This window comes from Quercus robur, chromosome 11, assembly GCF_932294415.1.
Source record: "Quercus robur chromosome 11, dhQueRobu3.1, whole genome shotgun sequence".
Taxonomy (NCBI): domain Eukaryota; kingdom Viridiplantae; phylum Streptophyta; class Magnoliopsida; order Fagales; family Fagaceae; genus Quercus; species Quercus robur.
In genome coordinates, this window is record NC_065544.1 from 39,327,756 (window position 1) to 39,346,831 (window position 19,076).

Genomic DNA, 19,076 nt, shown 5'->3' on the forward strand with positions numbered 1-19,076 from the left:
CATGAAAGTTGTAAGGATTTTAGTTGGGGTTTACCTTAATTGTCATTGTGTTATGTATTTGATCAATTGTATAAGAATTAATGGAAGATTTTCGTTAACTTTTCTTTTCCATAAAGTCTTATACAATTGATCAAATTCCTAGCACATTGACCATTGAGGTGAATTTCAGTCACAATGCTTGCTACTTTCATGAACGTCACTTTGATATTAGGGTTGAATTTGACTATAATATTATTTGTGTACTGTATCCACAATGTATATTTATTTATGAGTTGTGTAAAATCTTGAAAAGTCTACAGAAGGAGAACATTCTTGTCAGACCAAGTATGAAGTATAAAAAAATTCTTCTCGAAGAAAATTGTTTAAAAAAAATAAAGTCTTACATATATTGATTGAAATTAGCACAACAATTATCGCTAGGTAAATTAAGCATTGTTCTCTACTTTGATTTACTTAGTTATGTTAGTATGTTAGGTAAATTAAGCATTGCTCTCTACTTTGATTTACTTAGTTATGTCTCATTTACTTAATAATAATTGTTGTGCTGGTTTCAATCGATATAACATAAATTTTTTTTTAAAAATAATTTTAAACAATTGACTATTTTTTTTTAAATTTTCTACATTTTAAAATATAATGGAGCGTTTTTAATAAATTTTAGGATATAAATTTTTTAGGAGTGAGGTCTTCTTTTATTTGGAGCCTTAAAACAGTTGCATCAATTGTATTTCTTATTAAGCGGGTCCTGTGTACCATGTCAGTTTATTTTTTTTAATCGAAAAAGTGGTGCGTAAATAAGTCGGGGGTAATAAAGAAATTGCAGGGACCGGTTTGAGTAATAGTAAAATTTTCTGCAGCTTTCCCTTATCCCCATTATTCTTCTTTAAAAATATTTTCTTCCAGCTTTCTCATCTTCTCGTTTGGACTCTACCTCTTCAATTTTTATTTATTAACTCTTCCCAGCTTTTTCTCTCTATCACAAATGGCAACTCTCTCAACTACCAGCTTTTTCATTAAACTCTTCGGCGACTCTCTCTCTCAACTACCAGCCTGCAGCTCATTTACTCCACACATACCAATCTTTAGACAGAGAGACCTCCTAATGTATAATTTTTAAGGGTAAATACACCGTACCCAAGCACCTATAAAAACCATAGCAACCGTCCTCAAGCACTTCATAGTTTTTTCTAAACAGTTCTCCATTTCCTAACATTCTAGAAGTGTCTCTCTTTTAATAGTTCTGTTCTTTTGAGAAAGAACTTGGGTAGGCAACAGATCTCAAAGATTCTAAACAGAGGTGGTATGCCTTCAATCTTTATCTTTTGCTGCTGGATTCTGATGGTTTTGTTTTTATTTCCAAGTTCTATATATTGTTTTTAGCTTGAATTTTGTATGGTTTTAGCTAGATGAGTGTCGGTGAGGCCAAACAGATCTTTTGTGTAAAATGAACTCATGGGACTCTGTTTTCTGTGGATACTGGATTGTTTAGCTATTTTGAAATTTGAAATACCTTCTCTTATGAAAGTGGAATATGATAGTGCTAATGAGAATAAATAGTTCTGTCTGTGTGAACTCTTTGGCCTGTGCATATTCCTTACATTTTGTTGGTTCTCAAGAATTGAATTATTATTAAATAATTTTTGAACGCTGAATTAGTCCCTGTTAGAAATTAGAAACACACATCTGTTAGATATTACCCCCCAAGTACTGAACTGCCATTTGATCAAAATATTAAACAAGTAGAATGTATATTATTAATGGTGACTGATAGTCATAATGAAGTGCATCCCCAATTGCCGTCAAATGCTCTTGAACAGTTGAAGAGCCTTTAAACCTTTTTTCTCTCAGATATATGTTGCAAAACCGTGAGTATGTTCTTTTTAGAAATGGGTAATGGTTAATAATCGGAAATTTTTTATGGGAAAAGAAAATAAAAAGTAATTAATGTTGTGTTAAAATTTTTCCAAAATGGATTGTTAACCATGCTCTAAATGCAACTGACACCCGATAGCATGATATTTTTTATCTCACAGTTTATACTTTATTCACCCAGTCTCTTGTGATTTCAGGTTCTACCTTTCAGCGCTGGTAGCGGATGTATTTTTATCTGGTACGTTTTTATTTCATCTATTTATATTTATTATTTTCATTACAATTGTATTTTATAATTAGCAATTATTAGTATTCAAATATTTTCCCCATTTTCCCATTTGCTTTTGTAATTTTTATATGTTCCAATAATAATTCTTTTTGAGAAGAAGTTCCAATAATAATATTGTTCCGTATCTTGGAAATTTTTCATTACTTATGCTTTAACTAGGGTTTTTATAGAACATTTCTTATCTTTAAAAAATTAATTTTTTTAAAAAATTTGTGACAAAAAGCAAGAACTTCTTGTCATATAGTCATGTAAAATTTACTCATCAATTAATATACTCAAATTTTATTTATTGTAACTCTTCTTTGTATAATCTCATGCATAAAGAGATTTTGATAGATAGAATTTTTTAAGTGTATGTGAGTTAATAGTGGATGGCCAAATTCAAATTCTCATCATATGTGAATTTGAATTTTTTTGGTCTGCAATTTGCTCGCAAAACCAAATATAAATTTTTTGTATCAACTCATCAATTTCTTTATGGGATGCTATTAAACAAACGAGAGTTAAGTATAAAAATAAACAAACTTCTTTGTATATTATATGGATATGTAAAAAAAAAAAAAATTAAAAATTTTTCATGGTTTATTCCGAATATGAATTTGTCTCTACTATTATGAAAAGTTATAAGTTTAATTAGAGCTTAAGATTAACGGATAGGTTTGTGGAGAGAGTACTGACAAACATTCAGATACTGCTCAGAAAGTGCATAAGTTAAAATAGTTTTTCTTCTTGTCCACGCATGATAGTATTCTCCATTCATTGGATGTCTCGTTGGATAAAATTAATTGAAATTTCAGAGTTGAAGTGAAAAGTGAAGAAGGACCAACCTTAATTCTTTTTCATCTTCCTTCTGTTAACTTTGTACTTTGAGTTCTCTTCCTCCAATTTATCTGTTTCAACTCTTATTTGTCTTTTTTGCCTTAATAGCCTTATAAGTCTTTATTCTTTGTGTGCTCTTCCTTCGGTTTCTCTGATTTCTTCCTTTATAGTCTTTTTTCTAGTTTTAAACCCATACTTACAATGGCTTACCCGGTCCCACTTCAACAGATGCATTCCTCGGAGTAAATCTCATACCAATTTTCTATTTTGATTTATTTCGTTATGTCTCTGGATGCAAGGCATAATTTATCTAATGATGATAGTCATTATTTTAGTCAATATAATGTAAGGTTTTTTTTTTTTTTTTTTTTTTTTTTTTTTTTTTTTTTAAGAAGGTTCTTTTTTTGTATTTCATACACTATAGTCTTTTCAAGTATAGATTATATACGATCCATAAATACATGTATGGTGTGGATATAGGACGTAAATAATATTATAGTTGAATTCAGACCTGAAATTAAAGTTATCTATGTAAATTCTTATATGATTGATCAAATCCCTAGCGCATTGATCATTGTGGTGAATCTTAGTAACAATGATTGCAAAACATAACTTTAATTTTTGGGCTAAATTCAATTATAATATTATTTGTGTTCCGTATCTACACTATATATTTATTTATGAATATAAAATCTTGAAAAGTCAGACGAAGTATGAAATAAAAAAACATTCTTCTCAAAGAAAATTATTATTTTTAAAAATAACATACATTATATTTGATTGAAAGTAGTACGACTATATCGTCATCACGACTATATCGTCATCACGTAAATTAAGTCTTGCAGTTGGAGATATAATGAAGTCTTTAAAGATATAATGAAGTCTTTAAAGGGAATACATTTATTAGGAGTGAGACTGGATAAGTCATTGTAGTTGTGGGTTTAAAACTAGAAAGAAGGTTGTGAAGGAAGAGGACACAAAATACAAAAAAGTAATAAGGTTGTTAACGGCAAAAAAGACCAATAAGAGTTTAAGACCAATAAGAGTTGAAATGGAGAAATTGAAAGAAGAGAACGCAAGGTAGAAAGTGAACGGAAGGAAAATGAAAAAGAAATAAGAAAGGTCTCTTTCTTTTCTTTTTAAGAGTCGATTTCAGCTTTGAAATTGCAATTAATTTGATTAGACAAGTCATCCAATAAATTGCAAAATTTTGTTAATATATACCTTTTACTTATAATTCATATTTTATATAACCACTTTTTAGAAAAGTGCTTAGGTGAAAGGTAAAAAAAATGTTTTATAGAATTTTTTATTTTTAGAACAGATAATCTAATCTGGGTATTTTGAAAAAGTGGTTACATTAATTAAAAAAATTAATTTCTCTTGTTAAAATAAACAAAAATAATATTTATACAAGTTGATAAGAATGATAGCGGTAGATATATGTATAACTATCATAAATGAATATTCGATTATTGTCCACGTGAGCAATGAACAATAATTGTTTGGGTTTTTTTATTTATTTATTCTCTAAACCACACAATAATTATCATAAATAATTAATTGATGCGTTCAAAATACTATAATAATTCTTTATACAATGAAAAGTGACGTGAATGCCCAAAGAGAATATGAGACTTGTCACATCTTCGTTTAAAAGTAATTGTTTATATTTTTAATTTTTAATGAATTGTTTTTTGTTTAATTTTTCACAAACTTTTACATGTGAGCAAAATTTTTAACTAAATATATATATATATATATATTTATATATTTATATATATTTGTTAATAACTTGTAATACGATTAGTCTTGCAAGCACCAGGATGACTTTAGGGCTTCGGACTTTTAAAGTAAAATACAGTTAACAACAACGAGATTTGGACTAATGCCAACAAACTTTAAGATATTTCAAAACAAATCAACTTGGTTCCTATTCACCATGTGAGACAGGATAAAAATGAAAAATAGTTCAGTTTTGAAATGTCTTGAACGTAGTTGATATTTAGTTCAAACCTTTAATGATGTAGACGGTATTTTTACCCAACATTATAACTAATTTAATATAAAATTATTGAATTAATGATATAATTAAAGGTTTATTTTTTATTTTTTATTTTTCTGTCAAATTTTATTGTTGAAAATATCTTTCCCTTTTTAATTGAAAAGGAAAAAAAAAAAACATATATAAATCTTTTCCCAAAAGATACATACGACCTATTTACCTATTCTCAATCTTTAAAAAAAAAAAGAGGAAAAAAAAAAAACCCTTTAATTTCTGATTAAAACGCAGCTTAAACCTAAAGGTTGATATGTTGATATATATATATATATATATATATATTTTTTTTTATTAAAAAAAATGTGAGCTACACAGCTCGTAGTCGTATACATTAAAAAATAATAATAATAATTTATTGAATGATATAAATAAATAAATTTATATCAGTTTTTTATGGGATATACCTATCCATTTTTGGTGGAAAAGGGAAAAAACTTAAATAAATCTCTTCCCGAAAGATAAATATGGCCTCTTTTATACCTATTCTCAGAGTGAACTACAGCCCATAGTCAACAAATGAAAATTTTTATGTCTTTAAATAGATGATTAATCAGTGTTGTAAAGACACTCGTTAGTATTTTTTTAATTTTTTTTGTTTTTAAATATTTGCCATGAATGAAAGCAAAGCGAACGAGTTTTACAAGTTACAACTGCGCACAAAGCTGGCTCTGCTGAATGATGTCAGACTACTCTCCCCAGTAACAATAAGTACAAAAATTTATAAAGTTAATATTTTTCTCTTTTTCACACCGTTTCGTTATTAAGGATAAAAATCTGAGATTTTATAATTATTGGCATTTTTTAATTCTTTCATGGTCTCCATTTTGCCCGTTTGTGTTCAATCCATCTTTAATCAAGAGATGATATTTTTGCCATCTACAAACCATGTCTTTTTTTTAAATAAAAGTGTGTTATGAGTTATGACCATACTTCAAGTTTATAAATGTGATTTATTTATTTATTTATTATATATATAAACCATATTTATATGTATGATAGTCATATACCAAATTGCACATTTATAAACCTTGAAATTAGCATAATATAAGTATAATTTATAATTTATAAAAGAAATTAAATTTTATAACAATGCTATATAAAACATAGGTGTTTATATCCTCCAATCAAATGATGTTAAATCAGAATTTTTTACATAATTTCAAATTAAAGAGTTGAGACTAAGAGCATCAACATCAGTATATGTAAAATTTTCTATCTATTTTAAACTAAGAGCTGACTTTTTCAATTTTACACATGCAATTTGTAAAAACACCAACATTAGATTATCTATTAGTAAAAAACACCCATATCAAAAATTCACCCAATGATGTGGAGCAGTGGTGGCCCAACATAATGGGGTTTAAGGTGAAAAATTTATATGGGAACTTTAATATGTAAAATTAAGTAAACAAATTTATTTAATACTAATCAAATCAAATGATAATTTGATACATTAAATACATAATTTGATGAATAATGCCAACTAAACTAATGTTAATTTCATATAGAAAATTGAATATTATAGTTTTTTATTTTTTATGTTTTATAGAAAGAATTGAATATCATAGTTAAACCATAAATATTAATGAAACAAAATAGAAATATACTATGATTAAAAAAGATATCTTATGTTGGATATGTGACGATGCATAGATAAGTAAAATTGTAATCTAATTTTAATTTTATATCTTATTTTTAAGAGAGAAAGATAAATATTATTTGATGTACAGTTTTGTAGGATATCAATTTACAAAAATTAGCCTCAAACTACTACTGGAGATTAATCTAAAATTTATGACTTAACACATTTGCAACATTTTTTTGAAACATTTTAGGGTTTCAATTGGGTTAGAGTTTTATTGGTCTCGTACTTCGAGAGTTTTAATAGAAATGAAAAAAAAAAAAAAAAAAAAGCGCTAAAAGCACTATAAAATGTTCATAATATGATGCAACATTGACTCTCATTAATGAACTTCATCAATCTAACTAATGAATGTTTAAATAATTTTTTTTTTTTTTTTTTGGTAATTGGTAACATGCCAATTTGTAAGTCAATAGTAAAATTTGTGATATCCTTAGCATCAATAATAAATAAATAAATAAATAAATAAATAATGCACAACTTTTAAAAAATAAATATAATTTTATAAATATTTGTGTCTTTAACAAGGGAGAGGGGCCTTTTTCCTTAAGGGATATAAACAAAAAAAAAAAATGTAGTTTGGCCTTGGACTCATATCCATGGTATTGCTGAGAAATATTCTTGAACCACTTACAAATGCATGGGACATTCACAGAATCACAATACATTGTAGCCACACAAAGAGAGAGAGAGAGAGAGAGTTCTAAGCCATAGCTTGTACTAAATAAGCCATTGGTATTATGGCGCAAGGGATAAATATCAATGGTTATAATATATTTTATAATAATATATATATATATATATAATATGTTAATGTTTATATTCATACTATAAAAAATAGATATTATTATTAGGAAAACTGTTAAGTCTACAATATTTTTCACCATAAATTATAAATTGAATGATTCTAATTTGAACATACTATTGAATTTACTTTTTTAACCACCAATATCAATACCTGTCACTATGTTGTGAAAATATTGTGGGCATAATTTTTCTTTATTTATTATTATAGATTTAAGATCTATATATTAATTAAAATATTAATAACATTTGTTCATGCAATAAGTTAAATATATTTTTTACAATTATCCAAAATGTGAATTTTATTTGTAGAAAAATTATAATAAATATTTTTTAATCCCACTTTATTTATTATTTTAGACAAATAAAAATATTAATAACATTTGTTCATGCAATAAGTTAAATATATTTTTTACAATTATCCAAAATGTGAATTTTTTTTGTAGAAAAATTATAATAAATATTTTTTAATCCCACTTTATTTATTATTTTAGACAAATAAAATTAAATTCGTTATTTTATATAATAGTAACCCTTCATATATATATATATATATATATATATGTATATGTAAGATTTTTTTAAGAATTCCGAAATATCCTAAAACGGTATGCCAAAATAGGCCGGTACCAAAATATTCCGTTCCACTAAACAAACCAAAACAGAGTCTAAAATGGAATTAATAACATTATTTTTACTATTCTCTGCTCTTTATGGTAGAAGAATGTTTTATTGTACCTTTAATGTTTGCAAGCCAATTCATTCATGTTTGGCTTATACAATTTATTAGTATAATATTTATGGATATACACAAAAAAATCATTATAAAAAAAAAAAAAAAAAAAAAAACACAATGAGGAAAAATAAAAAGATAAGTGCGACTATCAAATATCAATTAACTACAACCATATCCCAAAAAACTAAAACTGAAACATATCCTGATTTTTTTTTAATTCAATTAAATAAAGAAGAAAGAGGCATCCAGATTTTAAAAAAAAAAACAAAGAAGCTTAAAAATGGAAGCAGGAGGGAGTAAAAATAGAAAAGAAAAAGAGTTGGAACTAGAAGTGAAGAAAGAAAGAGTTGAAAAAAAAAAAAACAAAAACAAAAGATAGAAATCGAAGAAAGGAAGCAGGTTCACATGAGAAAAGACTAAATAATAATAATAATAATAATAATAATAATAATAATAATGAAGAAGAAGAAGAAAGCAGGAGGAGCAAGGATTAAAAAAAAAAGAAAAAAAAGAAGAAGGAAGAACAAACAAAGAAGTACAAAGGACCAAATTGTCTTTACTTACACAACTTTTTATCTCTTGTTTTCTCACTATTTTGGAGGGATGGTGATTTGGTGAGTAGAAGAGAAAACAACCAAGTCTTACCAGTTTTATCTCTCCCTTCTTTCCAACCAAACAATCTCCTAACCATTTCCTCTTTTATTTTCCACTTGCTTTTTTCCATTCTCCTGAAAATCATCCCAATCAAACATGCCATAACAGTTACTTTAGTATCTTCTGGGTAAAGGGAAGGAACCAAGATTTTAAGTTAGGGGGCGAGAGCATAAATAAAAAAATAATCATGAAAATTGAAATAAATATCCATTTAGTATTAATAAACTATTAATAAATAAAAAGATACAAAATCACTGTTTCCTAATAAATTACAATGCAATCAAAATATATACACAAAATCAAATGTATATATTGATTTAGGGTCTTATGCGATTTTACAACATTTGATGCAAATGTTCTTAGAATGAAATCAATGTAAAATTGTATTGGACAGAGGCCAAGATTTTTGAGAAAAGTGTTTAGAATATAAAATTGTAGAGAATATATATAGTTTTCTTTTTTGGGGTTGATTGAAATTTGAAGAGCTTTAGGAAATAAAAAAAAAAATGTTTTGGTAAATATACCTGGAGAGAGCGAGAGAGAGAGAGAGAGAGAGAGAGAGAGATGAGTGTGTTGGGACTTGGGAGGAAATAGCTGGGCTAGAAAGGCACAACACAGGAAGAGAAGAGTGGTCGTTTCGCCATAACTTTAGCAATTGCTTTAGTGTTTTAGGAAATCAAATGTTTGGTAAAGCCAAGTTACGAAACCTTGGAGAGAGAGAGAGAGAGAGAGAGATGAATGTGTTTTGGTTCTTCTCTCATGCTTTCTATACATACCTCTCTTTCAATTCTCAACTTTCATCTTCTTCATCACTATTATATGTTGTACTTTTTGTTTGTGTTCTCTCTCGGGTCGTAGTGGTACACCTTTTGTTTTTAACCATTTTAGCAATTGTTCTAAGCTATGCAATTGATCGGACAATTTTTCCAAGATTGAGTCTAGGCTATCTAGAATCACTGCATGTTATCATTATGTCTGATAAATTTGTGTGGTGAAAAAAATATTTTTTAAACTTATATTTTGGCTCTCTGCACAAACTAGAATAAGTTTGTTGTTGTTATAACTTCTAAGGCTACTTATTATTATTCACTAGTGATTTTCCTAGATGGTAATTTTGTTACAACAACAATCAAGTCTTAATCCCAAATTTTGGTAAACTATAAATCTTCAACAAATTAGTATGAATCAACCACATATATTGAGAGATGCCCCCAATGTGGTCCTCGTAGATCTATTCATAATAAAGTGACTAAATCTTACCATGATCATCATCCTACTACCACAACCCTCTTCCTTTGTATATATGATACTAAGCACAGACACAAGTGGGGGATTAGATGATCATATTATTAATATTATAATAAAATGATAAGTGACAAGGATGATTAACACATACTGGATGAGATGAAGGTTCCTCATTAAAAGTGCTATGAGTGGGGGCGCCATTTATTATCTTTTTAGGATTTTAACAGAGAAGTTAACACCTAATGATAACACTATGGACTAATATTCTAGAAGTCAAAGATAATACACCGTGTCACAAATAACCATTTATTATAACCATCAGAATCTTAAATATAAATAGAGGCTCACGTTATGAGAAAAGAAAAAAAAGAAGAAAAAGACACCTGAGATGGAAAAAAGATACAGAAGGTATTGCACTTCATCAATTACTATAGCTTAGTATCGACGTAGTTGTTGCATCATATTAGCCTTTGGATGAAAAAATGTGGGAAGACTGTAGCTGATGGACATGCAATTTGATCATGATTGATGATGGTTGAAGTACCAATTGGCTATTCATGCAAAAAGTTATGGTGCTGGCTGGTATTATCATTATATATATATTCTTATTCCATTCATTGATTTTTGTCCATTTCTTACTCTCTTTTTTGTTTATTTATTTATTTATTTATTTTTTTTAGAAGTTCATACAAATACAATCAAACTTAGGGTGAGTTTGGTTTAGCTTTTTGAAAAAGTGCATAATGAAAAAGTGGAGTTTTGTAAAAGTGCATAATGAAAAAGTGGAGTTTCGTAAAAACACTCTTCTTGACAAGCTTGCAAGTTGCAACTGTATGGGCCTCTTCTTGACAAGCTTTCTTGGGTCCTCAAGGGGCCCCCATATAGTTGAGTCCTTGAGTAAATAAAAATACATCTTACCAAAACTTTAAACAGTAACTTTATCATGACTTTGAGTAAAGCTATGACGTGCCTTTGTTTTAAAACCTCATTTTCCTATTTTTTGTGTGGGTTTGTTTCTCAAAAAAAAAAAAAAAAAAAAAAATCAAATGTTTCTGTAAAGCCAAGTTGCAAAACCTTAAAGAGAGAGAGAGAGAGAGAGAGAGAGATGAGTGTGTTTGGAAGAGATAGCTGGGGTAGAGAGGCACAACACAGGAATAAAAGATTGGATGATCTGTTGTTGGAAGAATTGGTTGGTGGGTCTTCTTATAAGAAGGTCTCCAATGGCAAATACGCCTCCCTTGTTTGCTCCCACTCTCCCATCCTCGATTCTCCTCTCATTCTCTCTGTACGTACCTTTCTTTCAATTCTCAACTTTCATCTTCATCATCACCATTATATGTTGTAATATTTGCTTGTGTTCTTTCTTGGGTTGTAGTGGTAGTCACACCTTTTGTTTTTAACCTTTTATCAATAACAATTGTTCTAAGCTATGTAATTGATCGGACAATTTCCAAGCATGAGTATTGTGAAAAACCATTTTTTTAACTGGTATTTTGGCTCTCTGCACAAACTAGAATAAGTTTGTCTTGTTCTAAGGCTACTTACTAATCAAGTGTGATTTTCCAAGATGCTCATATTGTTACAACAACAAGACGTAAGCCTTTAGTCATAAATTGGAGGTCGGCTATGGATTTTTAACAGATTAGTCCGAGTCTGCTGCATGTATTAGGGAATGTCCTAACGTATATCTGTGGTGAGTCCTATTAGAAGTATGTCATTAAATGATTAAATTTACCATGCCCCAATAGTTTAAACGTTTGAGACAATAAGTAATTTAATATGGTATTAGAGTAGAATGGTCTTTGAGTTCGATCCCTGTAGAGATTAGATGGTTATATTGTTAGTATTGTAATAAAATGACAAGTTGCAGACGAGGGATTAGAAACATGTGACTAGTCGCGGAGGGCTGCAAAGGCAACAAAATGGCATGATTAACACATGATGGATGAGATGGCAATTCCTCATTAAAAGTAATATGAGTGGGGAGTGCCATTTACTATATTTTCAGGATTTTAAAAGAGAAGTTAACCCGTAATGATAACACAGTGGACAATTTCCAAGCGAAAGATGCCTTCTCAGACTAAGAACTCTTTTATTTTGCTTAGTTATTTCTTGTTTAGTGCGTTTTGAAATTTTTTTTAAGGCGTAGATGCAACTAAGTAGTTTTATGTGTCGTAGTTAATTACTTTATTAAATTCACCTTTATCAGTAGTAGTGACTTTGTCTAATCATTCTCATGATATGCAATTTCCTTTGTGCCACAGGCATTGTTCTGATGTTAGTTCCTAGCAAATCTTAGTACCGATATTGGTAGTAGTAGATTATTTATTTATTTATTTACCAAGCAGTAGATTAGTTTATTACACTTGAGCATGCCTTTTGCATTGTGCTGTTGAGGATTTTCTACCCTGGCCCCCCACAGGACCTTTTCTTTTCTCCCAAAGTTGCTTTCCTAAACTGTTGGAAATCCATATTGCAGATGCATACCAAGGGATCACGCCATCGAGCTGCAGAGTCCAAGCTAAAGGAAACAGAGTTGAGGAGACAGGAAAAGATAAATTAGCAAGTAGCATTGTCAGACTCTTCTACTGGTACTGCAAACTGTAATGCCTACCATCAAAAGTTTAGGTCAGTTGGGAAACCATTGATTGAACAGACACGAAATGTGGCTTAGGAGATACTTAACAACAAAACTCCTCAACAGAATTCCAGCAATGCCAACCATGATATACAGTTAATTTTGGATCGCCTTACTGATGGGAATTCTAATCTGAATCAAAATAGTCCTTGTCCTATTGAAGTCACTGACAAGGTGGTTGTACAGCCACATTTGGATTTCCGAGAGCGTTGAGAGAGGGAACTAAAGTTTACAGCTGCAGGTTGGAAGCGTGATTGTCAGGGGAAGTAGTTCAGAGATGAAAATGTCAGTCTCTCTTTTCTTTTTCTTTTGTTTCTTTTTTTTATGTGGCATTGTTCTTGATACTGCTAGCTGGTACTAAATTTGACAGGGTGTATTGAGATTCTGAAGTTAACAAATAATTTTATTTTGGATTATGCTACTTTGATTAAGGCAATTGATTAATTCTTTTTTTAATGATTTTCTTTTTCATGATGTCAAATGTAGTGATTTATGCATATTATTACTTGCAGGTTGAGTTCGATGATTCAAATGTATGCCTTGGATGAAAAGATGTGGGAAGACTTTAGCTGATGGACATTCAATTTGATCATGATTGATGATGGTGGTATAGTTTGCTAACTTGGCATGCAAAGTTACTGCCAGTTTTTTACTGAACAACCTAGAAGAAAATTTTTGTTATCTACTGATTAGCCTATAGGGAGCCCAAGAGTTGCGTCTTTGTGAATATAGGAAGTTGGTGTACCAATGCTTGTATTATGCACAGTTTCAAAAGGATTTTGCTTCAAAGGTGTAGAACACAATTGCATTATTTATGAGAGGAGTTCTGGCAGGTGTTGCGGGGATATTTATGTGTTCTGGAAAATGTAAGAGAAAATTAATTATACATATTTTTCCTATCTTGGCCTTCGAAGTACCTATACATTATTTATGCAAGAACTTATGGCGCTGGTTTTGTCATTATTGTAATTCAATTTCTCCTGGAATGGCAATAGTAAATGGCCTAAAAGTTCTAACTACTACTTCGTGTTCCATTGCTTGCTCACAGGCATGTGCTTGTCATGGAATCAACTGCCTGTTTATGCTGTTTTGTGAGGGACTTGGGCCAAGCCTCAGCTTGGTTTCACAAGGCCATTAGCATTAGCCTTAGATTAATGGATAAAATCAGAAGCTAAAAAGCCTAGTTAATGAGAGACAAATTCAATAGCATGTTTTTGTCCTCCATCTTGCTGGTTTTCATCTTTAGGTGAGATATGAATAACTGTCTGATACAACTCTTGAATTTTTTAGGGATTAATTACTGAATTTTAATAAAGAAACCAGAACCTACAACAGAGAACATAAGCAACTAAGTAGTTGCCCACCAGTTACAGAGCTCAAGACCAGCAACAGCAAGAAACTGCATAACACAACATACCAGACCAAGTAACACCTATCACCTCTTACACAATCATTTCTGAAGACAGAAAAGTTGATACTCCAATTACAATAGAGAACTCTATTAACTAAGAGTTCTTTACTCTCATTCCAAAGTCAATCTGGGCCTTGAGGTCTCTGTGTAGAGTACGGATAATCTCATGGGATTTGATATCTTAGCAAAACACAAGAGCTTTCCTTTGGAGCCAGAGGTGGTACACAGCAGCAGCCAGAGCCAACCTTTTGGTTGAACCCTTAAACTTTTTCCTTCCCAATTATCAATCCCCCATTGAACAATCTTTTCCAAACATTAGTCCAGATTCTTCACTAGACATCTCTTCTTGACTTGCCAAATCCTCTTAGCAAAAGGGCTCTAGAAGAAATGATCTCTACTAATAAAAATACCATGTTTATTATGCATCAGCATGTATCTATGCAAGGAGCACAATGGAAATGGGAGGCTGGTGCAACTTCTCTCTTGTTGCCGCAAACCTACAACACATGCCATGATCTTTTCTCTTTTGATTGTCTATCAAACATTGTATTGATGAGTTCTAGTTCAAATGACATTTCCTTTCCTTGTAAGAGCAAGGAATAGAATGAGAGTGCATGAATAACTTATCCCAAAACAATCAAAGACAGAGAAACAAACATTACCTCATTGTGTTCTTTTGGAAAAACATTCTGGAGGGAGGGGTGCATACCATGACCAGAGAACTTCAGAAGATCTATGAGGCATAAGGAAGCAATTTCTGTAGTCCTTAAAATGTAGTGATTGACCTTGATTAAATAATATTAGAAATTAATAGTTTATCCCAAAATTTTGGGACTAAACTATTACTATTTGTTAGAACTCTATCTAGCATATTTACTTTGTAATCTTATTATCTTAAGATGCTTCTTTCTTAAAAAGTTAGGAAAAAGATCCATAAGATTAAGGAATGTGCTATTAATGCGTTAATTGCAATTATTTTCCGGGAAATTATTGGGTAGTCCGGGACTACAAGGTCAGAAACCTAACCTTGTAGTCCCAGCCAATAAAATTAAGCTACCTCACTAAAATGAGGTTACATCACCAAACCTGCCATGTCAGCCCAAGAAGGCTGTCTCCTTGTAACGTCTGTTAGTTCTGTTAGAACAAATTCAAAATTTTTCAAAAATTTAGACGTGAATTGGTGGGTCATTGAAAAATTTGGAAATATAAAAAATTTTCAAATCATGTTTTTATTTTATTTTTTCTATCTTCTGAATAAGGTTGGGTTATATGCTTTCCCTAAATCTACCGCCTTCAATAGGGACCTGTTTTAATAATCAATGGAGATGGTGTCTCCTGAAGTTTCAGCTGTAAATTGCCGTAAACCCACTCCTTCTCATCTCAGCCTCCATTCCCAGAATTTAAGGGATTTATATTGTGTATTTTTTTATTTATTTTTTCCAGTGTTTCACCTTGTCTCTAAGTATTGACGCTTTGATGGCTAAGTCTAATTCTTTGGCCCAGTTATTTTCTTTTGGTTTGTCGTTTCTGTTCTAAAAATTGTTTTTTTTTTTTTTTTGGCCTTGATGAACTGCAAATATATTTGCATATTTTAGTTCTTTTACCGAATCATGAGTCCAAGCATCTTGTATTTAAGTAATAGTACATTTTTGAAGTTGTTTAATGTTTGGTTTGCTGGCTCTCTCTCATAGAAAGTTGTTTGTATTTGTCATTGTCCTGTGCTTTGTTAGTTTGGTTCTCCTTTTAATGTTGTAGTTCTGTTTTAGTTCTTCAACTTTGTTGGTGGTCTCGCATCAAGTGGTTGGACCTAAATTTTGGGTTGTTGTTGGCTTTATTCTGTTCTTGTTTTGCTGTTGGTTCTCTAGCTTGTTTCAATAAAAAATGAATATTGATTATAAGAAAAATACTACATTTTGGGAGGTATGGGGATCCCCCCCCCTTTTTTTTTCTTTTGTCATATTTTAGTAGGGTAATTATTGAATTTTGATTTTGTATGTGTTTTGTGCTTGTGGTTTATGTCTGTAAGTGTTATATATGATTTCTTGAGATGGGCTTTGATTGTCATGTTAAAATAGTAATTGTTGTCTTGCTTTTGGTTGCTGAACGGTCGTGGCAATGGAAATTGGAAGAGAAATTTGAATCTTTGAAGTGTAATCAACAACAATTAACAAATGTTTTCGGTTTTGATCTGCAATCTCTCTAACAGTTCTGGTATTATCCAGGAAGTGGGATTGGTTGCTTTTGTTCAACTTTTTAAAATTTTTTATTTATTTTTTTTTATCTAAGTTCATTGTTTGTCGATTTTATTTTATTTTTTAAAATAGTCCTGGTTTCCAAAACTGTTGTTGTCCTTTATCTTTATTTACTTGTCTTAATTCTTCTCTCTTTGTAGTATTCCATCATATACAGATGACATAAATAACTTGAGGGCATGTTGCTTTGTTTCTATTCTAGCTACTTAGGAGAGTGCTCTGTTTCTTTTTGTTTTGGGGTTAAGGCACTTGTCTGGTCTTGTGTTTGGATATTATTGTATCTGATGTGAGACTGTTAATCTCTCTCATGTTGCTTGGCATTTGATTTTGTGGTAGTTGGAAGCTTCAATGGATTGTAGAGTGAGCTTTGATACCAAAATAACTTGCATAACAAAGAGTGAGGCAAGTCAAAGTGATCTACCTAAGAGCCATTGGAGTTCACAGATATGTTTAGTCAAGAAGCAAGAGATACATCAAATGTGGAACTATAACGTTATTATGGCCTTATAATCAAACTTTATATTTTAGTAAGGTTCTTATTGTTATGGTGGTATGTCCTTGTGATCAAAGTGTATATTTTAGTAAAATTTTGTTCATCTTTTGTCTACTTTTCTGTTGGATCAAATTTTGATATAATGCAAGACATCAAAATTGTTCAACTTGAAGTAATTGCTCAATTGTTTATAATACTTTATGAACTAATAGTCATGTAAAGAATGCATATCCCTTTGGTTTCTAGTTTCTTTAAGACAACGCATAAATAGGAAAATCTATCATACATGAGGACATATTGATTGCAATGATTTAAGGGTTTTTTTTTTTTTGATATGAGGATTTAAGGGCTTTTGACTTTTAGTGTTTATAGTGCAAAAAAATTATCCAAGTTGTTCTACAAACTAGAATATATGAAATTTGAATTGCTGCTAAAAGCCTAAAACTGAAAATTAGCCTTGTTAACTTCAAAATACATTGACTTCAATCGATCATTGAATACTTCAAAGCCTTTTTTTTTTTTTTTTTTTTTTTAATTATTTATTTATAACAAGGGAGCAACATTTGGTACATGAAGCTTGCTTGGTGAAACATGAATTCTGATGGTTGCTAAAAAATTCTCTAGTGCCTGGCTTTTCATTGGAGGCCACAATACTTTAGCCCACACAGTAAGACAATTTGTATTAACTATAAATAGCTTGCCCAAAAAAGTTTCCTAATTCCATAGATCCAAATGAATACAACATTTTATATTCAGAGCCCAAATCTCATGTAATAACAACCATTGGAATGTTTAAATAAGATTTGTAGCGTTGATTACCAAAAACATGTTAACGGAAACCAACAATAATATTAACTAGTTTATATAGTAGCAAGTAGAAAAATTTACAATTTATCACTCTTCAGTATGGAAGAGGACTAATCCAAAGCTATTCTTAAGTAGCAAAACCAATATAATATTATTATTCAGTAATCTAATAAACTTTGGATGTATGATTTAATTTTTTTGCTACATGGAAGGGAGAACAATTCAAACATTCATAGTTATCATTAAGTTGCATTTTCTCAAATACTTTATATGCATAATTATCAAACACATTAACACATGTAAATAGGAAAAAAAAAGTCATCCCCTCACATAGACCTTATTCAAAAAAAAGTTCTATATAGATGTTTTCCTCTTTCCCCCCTTCCCATAGCTCCATGAACACCATTACACCACATAGCTAAAACAATATTACCACAAATGACACCACTGTATTACCATCCACCAAAAGTGAGAGCATAAGACAATAGACAATGCCAATCAAATAAGCATTTTCACAAACGCCTTGCAAACAATATTTCAAGAGAGTAATCGTATGGATCAAGCCTATTTATTTGACCTTCCATATAAAATTTTACAAAGATTCAGTGAAGCAACATCAAATTTATGAAATATTTAATTACACAAATCAAGGGGGGGGGGGGGGAATCTGAGAATAGAGAAGAGTCTAGACCAATAGAGAGAGTAAAAAACTTGTACTACTATAGCATAAATCAAATACTCATATCTCCATTCCATGGCCAAAGAACAAAAAAAGAAAACTCCAATTGAAATTTTCCCAACTTATGCCTTTTTTTTCATCATCTTCTATACATTCCATCTCTTGAATCGTTCATAGATGCCTATCATACTTAGAAACAAGGTGAAAGATTGGAAAAAATAAATAAATAAACACACAAACTAAGTCCCTTAAATTCTTGGGAATAGAGGCCGAGATGAGAAGGAGTGAGTTCAGGGCGATTTGTGGCTGAAACTTTAGGCAAGGAGGAGGAGACAGCATATTACCCAACCTTATTCAGAAGTCAGAAAAATAAAAATAAAAACGAGATTTGAAGAGTTTTTATATTTCCAGATTTTTCAATGACCCGCCCATTCACATCTAAATTTTTGAAAAAATTTGAATTTGTTGTAACAGAGCTAACAAACTTACAAGGAGATAGCTATATTGGGCTGACATGGCAAGTATGGTGATGTAACCTCATTTTAGTGAGGTGGCTTAATTTTATTGGCTGGGACTACAAGATCAAGTTGCTGACCTTGTAGTCCCAGACTACTTAATAATTTCCCCTATTTACCTTAGAAAAATATAAATGATTCGAATATCCAACCTAAAA

At 30.4% G+C, this 19,076-nt stretch overlaps 1 long non-coding RNA gene and 1 pseudogene across 2 annotated transcripts; both read left to right on the plus strand.

The window, feature by feature from the left end:
* Positions 1–694: 694 nt before the first annotated feature.
* Positions 695–2,201, plus strand: LOC126707100 (uncharacterized). 2 transcript variants are annotated; one of them, XR_007648811.1, is made up of 2 exons: positions 695–1,300; positions 2,070–2,201. It is a non-coding gene; the product is annotated as an uncharacterized LOC126707100 (long non-coding RNA). The 2 variants fall into 2 exon arrangements; XR_007648812.1 differs by having other exon boundaries at positions 695–1,297.
* Positions 2,202–11,157: 8,956 nt separating this feature from the next.
* On the plus strand, positions 11,158–13,149 carry LOC126705023 (uncharacterized; annotated as a pseudogene).
* The last annotated feature ends 5,927 nt before the right edge of the window (positions 13,150–19,076 follow it).